The sequence below is a fragment of the Zingiber officinale genome, chromosome 5A, assembly GCF_018446385.1.
Source record: "Zingiber officinale cultivar Zhangliang chromosome 5A, Zo_v1.1, whole genome shotgun sequence".
NCBI lineage: Eukaryota > Viridiplantae > Streptophyta > Magnoliopsida > Zingiberales > Zingiberaceae > Zingiber > Zingiber officinale.
The window spans coordinates 93,485,103-93,504,184 of record NC_055994.1 but is presented as its reverse complement, the minus strand read 5'-3'; positions in this window follow the sequence as shown (position 1 = coordinate 93,504,184).

The following is a 19,082-nucleotide window of genomic DNA, read 5'->3' as shown; positions in this document are numbered from 1 at the left end:
GTTACACCTGTCGATCAGGAAGAAGCCCGCTTGCTGAAGAAGAGGGTCGGACAGTTCACTTTGATCGGGGACCAACTTCATAAGAGAGCCTTCTCCAGGCCCCTACTCAAATACGTTGGATCAAAAGATATCGCATACATTCTACGGGAGGTACACCAGGGTTCTTGCGGAGGCCATCCGGACGGTCGTGCATTAGCTCGAAAGATACTCTTGTCCGAATATTTTTGGCTGACCCTCCAAGAAGATGCCACTTGGATGGTGGCCACCTGCTTGTCCAGCTAAAAGTATCACAATCTTCCACACCGACTGAAGAGGAAATGAAGACGTCCATGGTATCTTACCCATTCGACCAATGGGGCATGGATATCATTGGGCCATTCCCATGGTGATCAATCTACGAAAATTTTTGCTTGTCGCGGTCGACTACTTCTCGAAGTGGGTCGAAGCCGAACCGCTTGCAAGAATAACCAAGCATATGGTCATTAATTTGTTTGGCAGAACATCATATGCCGATTCGGCATCCCACACCGGCTCGTATCAGATAATGGAAGACAATTCACCGGTCAGGGGCTCAGAGAATGGTGTGAGGGCTATGACATCCAATAGGTCTTCACCTCTGTAGCCTACCCCCGGCCAACGGATAAGCCGAAGTCGCCAATCGGGAGATCCTCAGAGTTCTACGCACTCGGCTTGACCACGTCGGAGGCAGCTGGGTCGATGAGCTCCCCAATGTGTTGTGGGCCCTTCGCACGACCCCGAAGGAGGCAACCGGCGTAACCCCCTGTTAGGATGTATACTAAAAGCCTAGCTTTTGGTATAAACATTGATCTAGAAATAAGAATCACATTGGTCAAATGTCTACATTTATGATAAATGTAGTTGTTCAATTAATTTATATTGTAGATAACATGGTGTGTGGTGTCACACACAGAAGATCATGTTATTGGTTCCTTATAAATTATAAACAGTAGCTCACGACCAAGATGGAAAGGAACAAACCATTGGAAGGTCGTAGTGTAATTAGGTATTAGTTTATCTTAACTATATAATTACACTAGTACACTTAAAGTGTATTGAGTAGGACCATTTGAGGTCGTTTCTTTTATATTGACTTTATAAAGAAACAAAGACCTCGGTTATTATGGAAGTGTGTGCTCTTAATCCTGATATAATAACAAGCATATATATTTGATATTTATTTCTTTAATTTATCAATGAGTGAAATTTAGTTCGATGAATCAATAAGCCCGGTAAGTTGGGAAATGGTATCACTTATAGTGTGTGTTGTTGATTATAGAAGGAAACTGTGTCCTAGAGATACTAGGTTGATAATGTCCTCAAGAGGAGCTCATAAGGATTGTCATGTTAAACCCTGCAGGTGGACTTAGTCCGACATGATAATAAGGTTGAGTGGTACTACTTTTGGACTAAGATATTAATTAAATGAGTTGTCAGTAACTCACTTAATTAGTGGACATTCGAAAACTTAAACACAGGGAGACTAACACACTCATAATAAGAAGGAGCCCAAAAATATAATTTGGGATTGGTGCGGTAGTTCAATAATAGTTCTCTAGTGGAATGAATTATTATTGATAAAATTAAGTTGTGTGTTCGGGGCGAACACGGGATGCTTAATTTTATCGAGAGACCAAAACCAATTCCTCCTCTCGGTCCCTATCGTAGCCTCTTATTTATAGAGTATTATACCCACCTATACCCACCTTCTATACCCACCTAAAGGGGGCCGGCCAAGCTAGCTTGGAAACAAGCTAGGGCCGGCCTAGGTATAAATTGGGGTGGTCGGCCCTAGCTTGAACCCAAGCTAGTGGGGGCCGGCCAAATTAAATTAAAAAAGAATTTTAATTTTAATTTTTATTATGTGGAATAAATAATTTATTAAAGAGAATTAAAATTAAAATATCTCTCTTGTAAAAGATCTACAAAAGATTAAAGAAAGAGATTAGATCTCTTTCCTTATTTGTAGATTGGTGAGATATTTTATTTTCTCTTTAAAATTATCCACATGTTGATAAAATTAAAATTATAGAAATTTCTTTTTATCAACCATGAAGAGATTTTAAAGAGAAATTTTAATTTTTAAAATTTCCGGAAACAAATTAGGAAGTTTTAATTGTTGATTAAAACTTGTCTAGTCTATCTCTATTAATGTGGCCGGCCATTAGAATTTAATTGGGGAAATTTTATTTTATTTTTCTCAATTAAATCATGTCAAGGAAATTAAGGAAATTTTATTGTAATTAAATTTCCTAATTTGCCTAGGTCAAGGAATATAAAAGAAGGGGTGGGGTGCCTTCATGAGACATAACCTCTATTATTTTTCTCCCTCTTTTTTCCTTGGTATGGTGGCCGGCCCTTCCCTTTCTCTCCTCTCCTCTTGATGGCCGAAACCTATCTTCTTGGTGGAGCTTTTGTTGGTGGCCGGATCAAGGAAGGAGAAGAAGGAGAGAAAGCAAGTCTCGTCTCTAGCATCCCTTGGAGCATTGGTGGTGGCCGAAATTCTTCATGCTTGAAGAAAGTTATTTTGGCCGGCCATCTTCTTCTTTTCTTCCTCTTTGTGGTGGCCGAAACTTATCTCTTGCTTGGAGCTCTTGTGGTGGCCGGATACTACTTGGAGAAGAAGAAGAAGAAGGAGAGGAAGCTAGCATCTCTTGGAGCTTGGTTGGTGTTTTGATTTTCTTCCTTGGTGAAGCTTCCTTGTTGTGGCCGAACCTAGCTAGGAGGAGAAGAAGGTGGTTGGTGGTTTCTCATCTTGGTAGATCGTTGCCCACACAACGTCCGAGGTTAGAAGAGGAATACGGTAGAAGATCAAGAGGTCTTTCTAAAAGGTATAACTAGTAATTTTTGTTTCCGCATCATACTAGTTATTTTTGGAAATAATACTAAATACAAGAGGCATATGATTCCAGAGTTTCAAATTTGTTTTCGATATAGTGTTCTTTTGTTTTTCTTTCCCTTGTGATTTGATTGTTCTTTTCGGTTAACCTAAAGTTATTTTAGGAAATTAAAAATTATCTTTCCATAAAAGGTTTTGTCTAATCGGTGGTGGTTGCTCCCATATCCAAGAAGGTCGTGTGCCTCGCCATGTCAGTACTGGGAACCAATTATGAAAATTAATATTTAATGGAATTAATAACTTAAGGTGATTTGGGTCGAACGTGTTAAGTTCCGCAGGAGACCCAAGTCAAAACCTAAAAGAACGAATAGATTAAGTTTTGGATCAAACGTGTTAAGTTCCACAGGCGATCCAAAATTTAATTTAAAAGTACACATGGTAGCTAGGAAAAGGTTCAGACCTTTGTACAAAATTTTTGTACAGTGGAACCTCTAGGTTTTCCGAGTAGCAACCAACACCCCCTTCTACTTGGTATATGACGGCGAAGCAGTCATCCCCGTGGAGGTCGGAGTAGAATTCGATCGGGTGCAGTACTACGATGAAGAAAACGCCGAACGGAGGCTCATGGAGCTTGACTTAGTGGATGAAACACAGGCGAAAACAGTTGTTTGGCTAACGACGTACCGGCAACGGATGGAGTAAAACTACAATCGGAGGATGATCCCGAAGTCCTCGATCTCGTATTAAAGAAAGTGAAGTCGGTCGGCGACATCACCAAGCTCAAAGCCCCATGGGCGGGACCGTTCAAGATCACGCAAATGCTCCGTTTGAGTGCTTACTACTTGGATGATGAGGGGGGAAGGCAGCTCGAGAGGCCATAGAGCATAAATCATCTCCAACCCTACAAGGCCGGATGAGAGGTGTGCGAGTTAATACATGTATTTTTGTATGTCTCCTGAACGCAGGGCAAAATTTGAATAAAAGCGAAGAATGTCACTCTTAAGACCTTAAACCCTAATCTTCGTCAACGGTCGATCGGTGACCTTAAACCCTAATCTACATCAACGGTCGAGTGGCGACCTTAAACCCTCGTCTTCCCCAACGGTCGAGCGGCGACCTTAAACCCTAGTCTACACCAAAATTCAAGTGACGACCTTAAACCCTCGTCTTCCCCAACAGTCGAGCGGCGTCCTTAAACCCTCGTCTTCCCCAACGGTCGAGCGGTGACCTTAAACCCTTGTCTCAATGAGCGGGCAAGCGCCGGTCTTATAATCTGAGAGCGATGAACGACTGGCAATGAATACGAGCTACACAAAAAACTTCAAGTCTTCAAAGTATGGCGATCGTTCGGAACTATTCTTCAAAATACTCTTCGTCGATCGAAAGGTCGTAGAATCATAATGAGTATCTCTAAAAACAAAGTGGATCGATCGGTTGGATAAGACTAGTCGTTGCCGATCGGAGGAGTCACGAGGCCACAAGTTTATGCAAAGTTCAAGAGATGAGTTGAAAAAACAATACTAGAAGACAAAGCTTAGCCGAACGGGGCCAGCATTCATTGAAACATCAAAATTTTATAAAAGAGGAACTCTCAACCTCACTCAAGGTAATCTAAGGCATCATCAGGCAGCAATTCGATCAACTTGTCTCGACTGATGGCCTTATTTGTCAGAGCGACGGAGAGGTAACCACCTTCCCTAAGCTGGTTAAGCGTCCCGTCAATTGCAAGAACAAACAGGCGAAGAGCCTAATCGGCGACCTTGTCATTGAAAGCGTCCGAGCGGATGTAGTTCCTCTTCATAGCCTCAAACCGGCTAGACTCGACATCTTGATAGGTCTTTAAAGTCGTTCGGAAGGCCTCCAACTTATCCTTCGCAGTGGCCAGCTCATTATTCTTCACGGCGAGTTGGCCTCGAAGGGCGGTTTCTTCGGCCGACCGGCTATTCCGTTCGACGACTAAAAAATAATTGACCTCTTTGAGCTTCTTAGCGAGGGCCCGAGCCTCTTTATTCTTTAGGTCCAAGTCTTCGATGGCCTAGAGCTTCCTCGCATTAGCTGACTCGATCTTGGCATCAAAGGTGGTGACTTGCTTATTAAGCCGAGCCAGGAGAGAGGCCTGCTCTGCTCTTTTTCCCCGCTTGGCCTCGAGTAGCGCAGTGCTCTTCGCCAAATCGGCCTTCAGCTTCGCCACCTCAACATTTGTCTACTCTTGAGAGGCGGGCGATTGGCCGCTCGAGGCCTTCAGCTTCTTGACTTCCTCCTCCAAAACTGCGAGCGTCTGGCACATGACCAGACACTCTACCCAATACTGTGAATAAGGAAAATATAAGCGCCGAGCGAAAATAGATTAAGAAGAATACAACGCTTACCCTAGTCGACATCTGGGTGTGGTTGTCCGCAAGCGCCCCCGGAGGCATCATCGTTGCGTGGGCTCCGACGTCAGCCCATATCAACGCCAGCGACCCCTGAATAATTATCTGGTGCACGGGGGCTCGGGATGCAGCGCTAGCCGACTTGTGCCATTCTTCAGTCGGCAGATAAAGAACCACCGTTATATGGCGCTATCCGCTCGGGGTTGACTCAGCAGATGTCGCTCGTCTGGACGGCCGAGACTAGGATGCCGAACGGGTACCAGACTTTTTGGCCTTATATGGCGGTGGCAGGAAGGCCACTGGAGGTGCGTAGAGAGTTCCTTCTGGCAGGCTAGATAATGATGGCGTCTGATCGGATGACTCAGGGGCAGCGGTCTCTTGGACGAGAGCGGGGGTCAAAGTTTCAACCCATTTGGCGGACCGCACCACCGAGGATGCGGAATGGGATGAAGGTTCTGCCTGGCGCCTCTTACGCCTGACTAGTGGCTCTCCTAAGGAAGTCGAGCCAGACGCCCCTTCAATCTGAACGACCGGAAGCCGTTCGAAGGGAGGGTGTGATCCACCAACTGCTCCACCGTTCGCCAAGACTGGAGCCGCCTCACTCTCATCTTGGGGGATCTTCTTGAGAGCTGACCGGCTACAGGTCACGACTCTCCAACTCCTCCACAACTGCCACATTGATGGTGGCATATGCTAATTTAGCCTTGCCGGCCAGACGTGCATGTACCATGACTTCGGTTGCAAAAGAGGAAGAAAAATCTGTTAGAATCAAAAGGAGTTAAGAAGTTCCATACCTAGGTTGGATGGAAGCTGGGTGCGGATCAGACTTAGGCCGAAGATATATAGGACACCCTCCAGTAGCAACTTGTGGATGTCATACTTCTGACCGACCAACATTGAAGTTGTGTTGAGGTTGTCCGATCAGCTCTTGTACTATTTCAAGGGAGGTTGACTCGCCAATTCAAGCTACTAGTGGGTCGGGAAGTCTGACCGCTCGGGAAGGCGTACAAAAAAGAAGTATTCCCTCTAATATTTGTTGGAGATCGACATTTTGTCAAAGAAAACTAAGCTCACTCGGGCTTGGAAAAGAAAAGTCCCTATCTTGGAGAATTTCGAGTAATAAAAATAGTGGAAGATCTAGGAGTGAGAGGAATGTCATGTAGGCGGAATAGAACAATTACCCCGCACAGCAGCCGAAAGAAGTTCGACACTAATTGATGAAGGAGCATCTCGGAGTTGGAATCTGTGATTTGACAAAGCCATTAAAGATTTTTCTTTTGTCAAAAATCCAGAAGAACCTTGCGTTTACAAGAAGGTTAGTGGGAGTAAGATTACGTTCCTAGTGTTGTATGTTGATGATATACTTCTTATAGGCAATGACATCCCTAGCCTAGAATCTACCAAGACTTGATTGAGAGAGTATTTCTCAATGAAAGATCTTGGAGATGCAAGCTATGTCTTAGGTATTAGAATATACCGAGATAGATAAAGCAGGTTACTAGGGTTGAGTCAAGGTGTATACATTGATAAAATACTGAATAGATTTGGTATGCAGGACTCCAAGAGAGGATATTTACCAGTGTCATATGGTGTACATCTTTCCAAGGCTATGTGTGCAAGAACACAAGAGGAAAAAAGTAGAATGGACAAGATACCTTATGCTTCGGCTATTAGGGTCCATAATACATGCTATGATATGCACTCGACCAGATGTCTCATATGCATTAAGCATTACGAGTAGATATCAGTCAGATCCTGGAGAGGGTCATTGGATTGCGGTAAAGACTATCCTCAAGTATCTTAGAAGAATAAAGAACATGTTCTTAGTTTTTGGAGGAGACGAGGAATTAGTTGTCAAAGGATATACTGATGCAAGTTTTCAGACAGATCAGGATGATATGAAATCGTAACAAGGATATGTGTTTTGTCTGAATGGTGCAGCTGTTTGCTGGAGGAGTTCCAGCTGGAGACAGTTGCAGATTCAACAACTGAGTCAGAGTACATAGAAACTTCAGAGGCAACAAAGGAAGTTGTGTGGATCAAGAACTTCATAGCGGAGCTTGAAGTGATTCCTAGCATTGTTGATCCAATTGTGCTATACTGTGACAATAATACGGCCATAGCGCAGGCAAAGGAGCCAAGATCTCAACAACGATCCAAGCATGTACTAAGGAAGTATCACCTCCTTAGAAAAATTGTTCAGAGGGGTGATGTGTTGGTTAGCAGAGTAGATACCAGCGAGAATATCGCAAACCCACTCACAAAGGCCTTACCTCTACATAAACATGAGACCCATGTGAGGAGCCTAGGACTGAGAGTCCGAAGTGTTTGGCAATAGTGCAAGTGGAAGATTGTTAGATGTGCATATATGTGCCAAGGCACTTTTTATGTATTTTCTGGATAATTATTTAATAATGACAAGTATTTATCATTAATTATTTACTTTTCTGTACGTATATAATTAATGATAAAGTCCTACAGATTAATGGGTATATTAATCTGAAAATCATCCTTGATCGGATAGATATCTAGAGGGGATATGGATATCTAGATTAACGCTGAGTATGACTAGGTCGAGATAGACCGAGGGATGGATATCCAAGTTGTACTTGGGGTGACTTGAGTTTAGAGGTACACTGGACACGACCCGCTCAAGAGGAGACCACATATTAAGCATCATTGGTTATTCCTCTTATGAACGAGTGCAACTGATCTTTTGACTTGAGTCCTTCATTTATTCTATGCGTGGAGTTATGTGCTTTGACGCCCTTAAAAGCAGTCTTTAATCGGATTGTGATTAATACGTAGTTAGGTGTATGGCAAAGCGTAGAGAGAATAGTGTTGAGTCAATAGAGGATTCATCGCTCTCTTGGATTATGAGTTAACATCTTGGTCGCTTGATAGAGATATTAGTGACTCAAAATTCATGGCCATGGGAGGAATGATTTATCATTCAAGAGGAGTCTATTATATCGTGGAAATTAAGTAAAACAATTAATTTGGTAATGATGCATAATGTACCGAATTAATTGGGATGTAGGCTTAGATGAAGAGATTGAATTACACAGTAATTGGTTCATAGTGGTTTACAGTTTATGACTGATATTAATTTTATCGCATTGGGTGGCTAAAAATTGTTGCTAGACTGTTACTTTAGTCTGTGTATGGATTTACACTGCCTTCGTGTATAAAACCTAGAGGGTCACACACATAGCACGTAGACATGAACAATGGTATCGGAAGCTAGTCGAGATCAAGATCAAATATGGATTTATTTGATACAAAAAAGAGAAAATTCGAATAGCCATAATCATGATGATTAATGGAGAATTTGAAGAATCGTCATAATGATAATTAATGAAGAAATTGAAGAGTTATCATAATGAACGTTATAAATGAAGAATTTATGGAGCCTATAACTTTTCATCTTCCTAATTAATGAAGATCATAAATGATGAATTTATTGAGAACTTAACTCTTCGTATTCCTTAGAGGCTATAAGTAGCCATCCTCGAAAAGATGCAAGTGTAGAATTCATTCTCTCAGAGTTTCCTTCATCAACTTCTTCTTCGTTCGGAAGAGATCGTAGTGCTTCCAAGGCTTTGTCGATCAAAGAGGCTAGCACCTATCGGATCGTGTCAAGTTCGTGATCTAGTGCGCGTGGATATCGCTAGAGGAGTTACACATGGAGCTCTTATCTGTCTTATCTGTCTGTGATATTATTCACATCTATCGAGGACTCGATGTATGTTTTTATATTATTTTTATGTAAAACTATATGTACCACGAAAGATCCATGATTCATTATATGTCTTCCGCTACGCTCCGAACCTAACAAATAGGACATTGATATTTTTAAGGTCATGCTACTTGAGTCATTCAATCAAAACTACGACAATTTGCCTTGAGAGACATAGCCTAAGAATTTTAGCATGGAACCACAATCGTATGAAAGCTCTATTGACCTTGACGAGTTGCTTGTCGGTTCTCTTTTACCTTCGTCCTTTGGAAGAGAAATTTTATGAAAATAGATTTCTCACATGAAAGTATTATTGAGCATAGTAATTACATAGTGCTTATGTTTTACCTTCTAAAGTGTTTTACCGTCATCCTTTAGAAGATATTTTTCACAAAAGATTATCATTCCAGAATCAAAGCAATACACAGTTACTTGCCACTTAACTATTTTACTACTTCACTATCAATTTTTTAAATAATTGAATCAAAATTTTAAATTCAATCAGTTAATTCAGTTTAGGTGAATTTTTACTCACTTCTAACATCAATTATAGTGCTGGTTGATTTGAGATTTATTCTATCTTTTCTCTCATTTTTTTTTTTTTTGATAATAAGACATTGATATTTTTAAGGTCATACTACTTGAGTTATTCAATCAAAACAACTGTAATATACCGTGAGAAACATTGCCTAAGAACTGTAGCATGAAACCACAACCACCTGAAGGCTCCCTTGGTTCTCTTTTACCTTTGTCTTTTGGAAGGCAAATTCTTAAAAAAAAAGATTTCTCACATGAAAGTGTTATTGAGCATAGCTAATGACATAGTGCCTATGTTTTACCTTCATCTTTTAGAAGATACTTTTCATAAAAGATTATCATTCCATAATCAAATAAACACATTGCCACTCAACTATTTTTCCACTTCACTAGACATTTCTAAATTAACTGTTAATTTTGATCGATTCAATCAGTTAATTCGATTTAATCAAACTTTTACACACTCCTAACATCAATTATAATGTTGGTTGATTTGAGATTCATTCTATGTGTTTCTCTTATTGATATTCTTAAGGTTATGCCTGAACCATTCAATCAAAACAACTACAAATTGCCATGAGAGACATTGCCTAAGAATTGTAGCATGGAATCACAACCATCTTAAAGTTCCCTTGACCTTGATGAGTTGCTTGTTGGTTCTCTTTTACATTTGTCCTTTGGAAGACAAATTCTAAAAAAAAAAAAAAATCTCGCATGAAAGTGTTATTAAGCATAGTGAATTACATAGAACTCATGTTTTACTTTCATCTTTAGAAGACATTTTTCATAAAAGATAATCATTCTATATCAAAAAACACACAGTTACTTGCCACTCGACTATTTTCCCACTTTAATAGCAATATGGAAGCTAATTCTTCCATCTTAGGGATAAAATTATCTGTATTAAGCTAATTCTTCCATCTTAGGGATAAAATCATCTGTATATTTGGTCTCTAATCAGGGTTGTGCATCCTCTCAATATCCTGATAGTACTCCTCCAAAAAATGGTATTGATGCAATAGCAGTTTAAACTCTTGTTGTCCCGCTGACTCCAAAACTACTCGTGCCTACCCCTAATGAAAAATTGACAACCGATGAGTTAGTTAGTGAAAAATGAATATATTTTTTCAAAATTTTCTTGAACAACTTGGAAGGCAAAGAGACATTTTAGTCATGGTGTAATTATATTGGGCCAAGAATTTATAAAACAAAAAGAAAAAAAAAAAGTGAATCAACTTAATTATTGATTTCTAAGATAGGAATTAGGCCCAAGTAAAATCATCTTGGAGGTGACACAAAAATTTGAAAAATCTATTAAAATGCAAATTATCTTCGTCCGCACCCTCCAATATATGTAGAATAACATTAATATTTGGAATGACCACTAAAGTTTTATTACCGTGGACAAGTATTTTCTCAATCTTAATAGCTACAAAAATTAATTTAAATATTAAATTGAATTAATCGATCAATTTAAAAGTCCAGGTTCAATTATTTAGAAATTAATTTTTTTATTAAAAAATATCAATTATTTCAGTTAATTCTTCGGTCTCAGTTTCTATACTTCTAATTCAGTTAAATCAAATAAATGATCTATTTGATTTTTTTATTTCAATTATCACAATTGTAAGGATTTGAATAAGGGATAATATCCCATTTGTAATTTTATATGATCTTCTATCATATTACTTTCTCAAGTTCTCAAGTTGTCCCTAACAATGATAGGCACATGTTTTCAAACTCGTCGACTTAAAAATTAAAATCGGATATAAATATATTATTATTGAAAATTTTAATTAATTTGATTAAAAAATTAATTTATTAATTTTTTAGTAGTTCAGTTTATTCTTTATTTTTTTTAATGAAAAGTGGGGTGTTTTCAAAAAATTTGAATTGGTTTGATTTTATATATTATTTATTAATGTCTTTTTATCACAATCTCTCCAATAAATATTTTTAGAAGTAAATGCTAAAATATACAATTGGCTTAAGTTAAAGAAAAAAAACCAAAAGAAAAGAAACAAACTATTCATAAACTCAACTTTATCATTACTATAATATCCTTCAACATTTGAATAAATAAAAATCATAAATCGATTTAAAATTTCTATCCGTAGAAATTTTAGTTTAGAGGATTGAAATGATATGATTTTAGTATTATATCATATCATGGTAATATAGTTTTAATAATTTTTAAATATAAAATATATTAATTAAAAATAAAAAATAATTTTAATATGAACAAATTAAAAAATTTATAGGATGATTTTATTATGATTTGAATAAGTCGGTTTAAAGTATTTTACTTATAATTAGAAGTTAATTGAAATTATTAGTTTATTTTTTATTTTAACATTAGTTTTAATTAAAATAGTATTACTAATTCACTGTGTCGTCTCCGTGAGTCTCATGGTGGCAAAAGATGAATACGCTCGTCCCTAGCATCCCCGTCAACCCGTCCTATGACCAACAGAAGAGTCTCGTGACCCATAGGGTGCATGTCCTTACTTTTACCACGACAAAATAAATTTGGTAGGATTTAATTTAGTATTTGGTAGGATAATCAAATTGATTAATATTGATTAAATTAATTTGATATTTAATTAAAATTTAATTCTAAAATAAATTATATATATATATATATATATATATGATCCGGTGATAAGGACGGGGGATCTTCGTCCGCGAGTTAACGGTACGTGGAGGTCAAAGGTCAAGATAGTCAGCCCGGAGACCGGCCGACCGGACGGAGCAGGCCTACCAACAGTGCCCTGCAGGCCGACCGGCCGGGAATTCTCCGAACCGAATGGAAGACAACCCGACTAGGGGTCGAGTTTCCGATGCTCAAGGTAAAAAGGTTTCAATAGTTGAGCGAGCTCACCGTTCGGCCGGGGCACAAGGCAACACAGGCAGGAGCAGTCCCAGCCGAGCATATGACCGATGCAGAAGTAATGTGCTTGCCGAGCGGTCGATCCGCTCGGCCCTGGAACAGACAAGGAGCGCAAGAGGACAAAGGAGACAGGGGATAACATCATCCTCGAGACGCCTGCCGCCGACAAGCAGCAGAGTTGGCGGTCGAGCCGTACACAGAATCGTACGGTGGAAGCTTCCACCGTCACATCCGGGATATGCTCGGACGATTGCGGAATGACGCCAGAGGTACTTTTCTGACACAGGCTTGTTAAGGTATATTTGGGGAAGCGTGCACGCATCGGGAAACATGCTCGCGCTTCCCCGGGGTCCTATATAAAGACCCAAACGTCGACGAAGATATGCGCAACTATTTACTGTAGTCACGTTACTCTGCCTCATTCGTTGCCTGACTTGAGCGTCGGAGGGCTGTCGCCGGGAAACCCCTCCAGGCTCGGCTTCTTTGCAGGATCGTCGGAGAGCTACATCACCAGTCGGAGACAGCAGAGCGTGTCACGTCCCCAGCGTCCGTCGACTCAGCGCTCGGACAGGATCAAATTGGCGCCGTCTGTGGGAACGCACCTGAATCCGAGCCAAGAAGATGGAAGAAGCTGGACATCAACTTTTGGTAACACTCTCTCCTGAAGAGCTCGAAGCACTCGTCCAAGCGCGAGCAACGAAAATAGTGGAGCAGCAACAGAAAGCTCAGGCTGAACGGGCAGTGCAGCAAGCAACATCAGGTTCGGGGGGCCGAGCACCACCCGAAGACCGGCAAGAGCAGCTCTCGATATGGGGGCAAAACAAGGGGTCGGCCAACACACAGATGGGTGCGCCGCCTGCCCCAATACCTTTTCATCGGGCTCTGTTCCAGATGCCCTCGAAGGTGGCACAAGCCAATCAAGACAAAGGGGTCCTCATCAGACGAGGCACCCATCCAGGACGTCAGAAAAGGAAAGGAGCCCCGATCGGACACGTCGCCCGAGCGGACTAACCAGCAGTTCTCAGATGCCATTCTTCGCGATCCACTGCCGAGGCATTATGTGCCCCCTGCGATCGGGGAGTACAACGAGACAACCGACCTAGATAACCACCTCGGTAAATTTGACAGTACCGCCACTCTGCATCAGTACACAGATGTCGTGAAATGCTGAGTGTTCCTCACAATGCTTTCGGGATCGGCGCATCGGTGGTTTCGAAGACTGCCGGACGGCTCAATCACCAGTTTCAAGGAATTCTGAACGGCGTTCCTCCATCATTTTGCTAGCAGTAGACGTCACCAGAAGACAAGCGTCAGCTTGTTTGCAGTCAAGCAAGGCGCGAGGGAGCCTCTCCGAGCGTACATTCAACGCTTCAACCAGGTAGCCATGGATATTCCAATGGTCACCTCGGAAACAATGGTGAACGCGTTCACGCAAGGGCTCATGGACGGTGACTTCTTCCGATCGCTCATCCGGAAGCCGCCTCGAGACTACGACCACATGTTGCATAAAGCCAACGAATACATCAATGTGGAGGAGGCCCAGGCGGCAAGAAGGAAAGAAGCCCAGAGCGACCAACCAGCTCCTGCCGAGCGGAAGCAGCCCATCAGTCACCAGCCACCTAGAGGACCGCAGGCCGAAGCCGCCCATCCTCATCAGCATACTCGGCCACACGCCGTCCAACAAGTCGCAGCTGATCGGCCAAAGCACAAGGGGAAGGTATGGACCCCAATGTTTTGTTCACTCCATCAGTCGACCACTCACAATACCCGCGACTGTCGGAGCCTCTCCCCCATCGCTCATCCCGCACCAAGGGGTTACCGCTGCCGATCGCCTTCACCAGATCGGTAACATCGACAACGGAGCCCCATGCAAAGGACAGAAAGGCGATCCCCTGAGCAGCATCACTATCAGCCACACGGAGCCCACCACCGAGCGTCAAATGAACGACCTCGACCTTCAACTCGGGAGGAGGAGAACAGGGGCAACGCATCTCGGGGAGAGATCAACATCATCGCCGGTGGTCCGACCGGCGGAGATTCGAATAGAGCCAGGAAGGCGCATGCAAGGCAGCTGAAGATCCACGCGGTCGACTGTAGCCAGGAAAGGACGAGCGGACCCTAGATCAGCTTCGAGCCCAGGGACCTTCAAGGAGTGGAAGTCCCTCATGATGATGTCTTGATCATCCGAGCGGTAATAGCCAATTATACTATTTACCGCATTTTCATTGACACGGGCAGCTCGGTCAACATAATCTTCAAGAAGGCCTTTGACCAACTACAAATTGACCGAGCCGAGCTACTGCCAATGACGACCCCCCTCTATGGATTCACGGGGAACGAAGTCTTGCCGGTCGGCCAAGTCCGGCTGGCTATCTCGTTGGGCGAGGAGCCACTCAGAAGGACAAGGACCACCACCTTCATCGTGGTGGATGCTCCTTCTGCATATAACGTCATCCTGGGGCGACCGACTCTCAACAAGTTCCGGGCGGTTGTCTCTACCTTCTACCAGAAGATTAAATTCCCGGTGGAGGATCAAGTAGGGGAGGTGCGGGGAGACCAGCTGGCCGCTCGGAGATGCTACGTGGAGATGGTCCGAGCCGAATCCAAGTCCGCTCGGAAAGTGCCGCGTGTCGAGGTACATGCTATTACTGAAAAGCCGCCTTCTTTAGTTTATGAAGAAAAAGAGGAGGCGCAGATTGACCTATCCCGACCGAAGGCCACCACCTTCACAGCATCCGATCTGGAGGAGAGGCAAAAGGAAAAGGTGATCACATGCCTCCCCTAGAGTCGACGTTAAACCCTAGAGTCGGACCGACGACTATAAACCCCCCGGCTTGAAGACCGTCGAGCTTCGATGTTAAACCCTAGAGTCGGACTGGCGACTATAAACCCCCCGGCTTGAAGACCGTCGAGCTCCGACGTTAAACCCTAGAGTCGGACCGGCGACTATAAAGCCCCCGGCTTGAATACCGTCGAGCTCCGACGTTAAAACCTCCGGCCGGACAAAGACAATAAAAAGGTCGATCCGTGAGTCGATAGGCCGATCGGCCAAGTTATTAAAAATACTTCATGAGCATCTAGCGGGGATTCCATTTAAAAAAGTACGGACACGTAGCCGAGCGGCCTAGTTATACAGAAAACTTCGCTAAAAATTCCTTGAGAAGGCCGGGCAAGACGAGAAATGATTAACGAAAAGAAAGAGGAGACTTGAACGATTGTATTTCGCGGTCTGAGCGGAGAACACAAGTATTGACAAAGCTAATAACAAGACAGTAGGTATCCATTAAAAGTCCGGCCCTTAGAGCCGATCGGACGAGGTACAAAAAACATTACAAGAAAATCATAAACGCTCCTCACTCTAGTGGCTCGAAGATGGGCTCCAGAACGGCGTCTAGCAGGGCGGCCATGTCTTTGGGGGGGGGGGGGGGGGGGGGGATGGAGATATCCTCGGAGAGATGGCCCTTGGCCTTCAAGTAAACAGTGGTCGCCCGGATAGCCTCTCCGAAGGACAGAACCAACCGATCGCTAAACTTTTCACCAAAGGCATCCGATCGGAGGTAGTTTCGTCTCATCACTGTGAAGCGGCCAGGTTCTCCATCTTGGTATTCCTTTAGCGTCGCTCGGGAAGCGTCGAGAGCCCCTTGGAGCTCTTCCTTATCCGCCTGCAGTTTAGCTTCACTGCAGATCGGCTATCTTTCTCAGCAAATAGCAGGTCGGTCAACTCCGTGACGCGCTGCTCCAGCGCCCGAACCTGCACCTTCATTGCGTCAAGATCAGCAACGACCCTATTTTTTCTGTTAGTGGCCACAGTGAGCTGGTGGTCGTGGAACTTGACTTGGTTTTCAAGTCCAGCCACCCTGGTTTCCAGACCAGAAGATTTGTGCAGCTCGGTCGCTAGCAGTTTTTCTATTTTGGCCAGCTCTGACTTGAGCGTGGCGTACGAGGGCCCCTCAGTCGGCGCCCCTCCAGAAATTTGGAGTTTCTTCAACTCCTCCTCCAGTTCGGCCAGACGATTGCTGACCACTATGTTCTCCACCCATTGCTGTGTTCGATGGGGATAATGTCAGGAACCTGGTGAAGTCGTCATAATAGCAAATTAGGAAACATACCCCGGTAGCTTGCTGCATGTGGCTGTCCGCCAGCTGACCGGGAGTCATCAAGGCCACTCGAGCCCTCGCATCTTCCCACGTTTGGGCAAGCGGTCAAAAGGAACTCCTCGGTGGGGAGACAGAGGATGAACTTGATCATTCGGCGGTCGCTCGGATCTGATTGGGCAGAAATGGCTCGGCTGGAAGACTCGCCGATCGGTGCAGAAGTAATGTCCGAGCGCTTGAGCCGAAGGCGGACCCGGGGCACAGAACTAACGGGTGGTGCTCCAGTCGAGGATGCTGGCTGGCCGAGCTGGGAGGGGGTCCGATTAGAAGAAATGGTCTCACGTGCGGCAGGTAGCGGGTCGATTGCCTCTGGGGGGATGTCAACTGGCCCAATCACCGGCTCAACGGGCTCAATGGCGGTCCGGCGACATTTACGAGTTATCAGTGGGGAATCACCGGCCGATCGCTCCACGTCCTCTGATGTGGGCTGCTAACCGGCCGAAGAGATAGCATCCCCGGTCGCTCCAGTGGTGGTACCCTGAGCGGTAGACTCTCGGGCCTCAGTTGGAGTCCCTTCACTTTCGCCCTCATGCGAGCTGACCGGCGCGATGCCTCGATCGGCCATCTCCTTGGCTGCCACCGCCTCAATCTCAGCGGCCTTCAACTTCAGCCGATCGGCAACCTTGGATAGCCACATGATGTCGGCTGCATAACAGAAGAATAAATCAGTTAGACCAAAAGAAAAAAGGACAAGGAGAGTGCTTACCCAAGCTGCTCGGAAGCTTTGTGCGGATCAGACTCAAGCCAAATACATACAACACCCCCTCGTGAAGTAGTTTATCGATATTGAACCTCTGGCCGGCCAGTAGATTAGCCGCATGAAGATACTCCGGTTGATTCTTGTATTTGCCGAGGTTAGGTGGATCCGGCACGGTGGTTTGCCACTTGGTGCGAAAGGTGGGTAGCTCGGGAAAACGAAGGTAAAAATAATTTTCCTTCCAGTGTTTGTTCGAGGTCGGCATCTTATCGAAGAAGACGAGGCCGATTTGCGACTGGAAAAGAAAAGTACCCCATTCGGACTGTTTTGGGTAGTAAAAGTAATGGAAAATTCTGGGGACTAAGGGAATGCCGTGCAGCTTGAAGAGGATTACTACGCCGCACAGCAACCTAAAAGAGTTAGGGACAAGTTGGTCGAGCGGGATGCGGAAATAATTACAAACTTCCCGGATAAAAGAGTGTAGAGGGAAGCGCAGACCGACCACAAATTGGTCGCGGAAAGAAGCAAACAGTGCCGCTCGGCGGGTTAGAGGGCCGATCGGAAAAGGTGGCTAAAACTAGTCTATGGTCAAAAGGCAGTTCAAATTCATTAAGGAAGTGTCCGGCGTCAGTTTCGTCGAAGCGGCTGACCATGGTCATATACCATAGGCCAGGAGAAGGACCAGAAGGCTGCGAAGTGCTAGCCATCGCCGGAACAGTAGCGGGGAAGGAAGAGCCGAGGAAAGGAAAACGTAAGGGTTGAAGGAGGAGACTGAAACTACGGTGAACGAATGCAAAGACCACCAAAAAAGAAGAAAACGGAAGAAAGCAGAGATAGGAGAGGGCTTACTGGGAGCAAAGTGCAAGGGAGAAGGCCGAGAGTTTGTCGGAGCACCAAGGCAAGCGGGCACTGGGAGGATGGTCACGGAAGGAATCGCCAAAAACGCAAAGGCAAGAGTGATAGAAGGAGGCTTAGTACCGGCGCTAAACCCCAGCCTCGGTTCACCACAACCGTCCGATCCAGGTCATCGAAAGAAGCGAGGACATCGGACCGTCGGATTTGAACCGACGTATGTCCCATCGAAGTTTGCGCCCCCGCCGTACAATGACGGCGGACATGCCAAGTGGCAATCAAAGATTGGACAAGCATTTAATGAGCGTCATTACCCGTGCGTGGGCAGCTTAATGGGGATTGGCACGAATTCCGAGGAGACTCGACGACGCCGACCGCCCCAGGAACAGTAGCGCAACAAGCAACGGAGGGAGATCAAAATTACAAGGCATAGCCATCAACTCGCCGATCGGCCTAGGGGAGCCTCCTAGAGCCGATCGGAAATACACTTTCGGGAGTGGCGAAGTGAAGGTCGCTCGACCAAATTCATAGTCCAGTCAGTCGAACTCGGCGCCTCCTTCAACTAGACTTGAAGGGGAGACATGTGATCCGGTGATAAGGACGGGGGATCCTCGTCCGCGGGTCAACGACACGTGGAGGTTAAAGGTCAAGATAGTCAGCCCAGAGACCGGCCGACCGGACGGAGCAGGCCTACCGACAGTGCCCTGCAGGCCGACCGGCCGGGAATTCTCCGAACCGAATGGAAGACAACCCGACTAGGAGTCAGGTTTCCGATGCTCAAGGTAAAAAGATTTCAATAGTCGAGCGGGCTCACCGTTCGGCCGGGGCACAAGACAACACAGGCAGGAGCAGTCCCAGCCGAGCATATGACCGATGCAGAAGTAATGTGCTTGCCGAGCGGTCGATCCGCTCGGTCCTGGAACAGACAAGGAGCGCAAGAAGACAAAGGAGACAGGGGATAACATCATCCTCGAGACGCTTGCC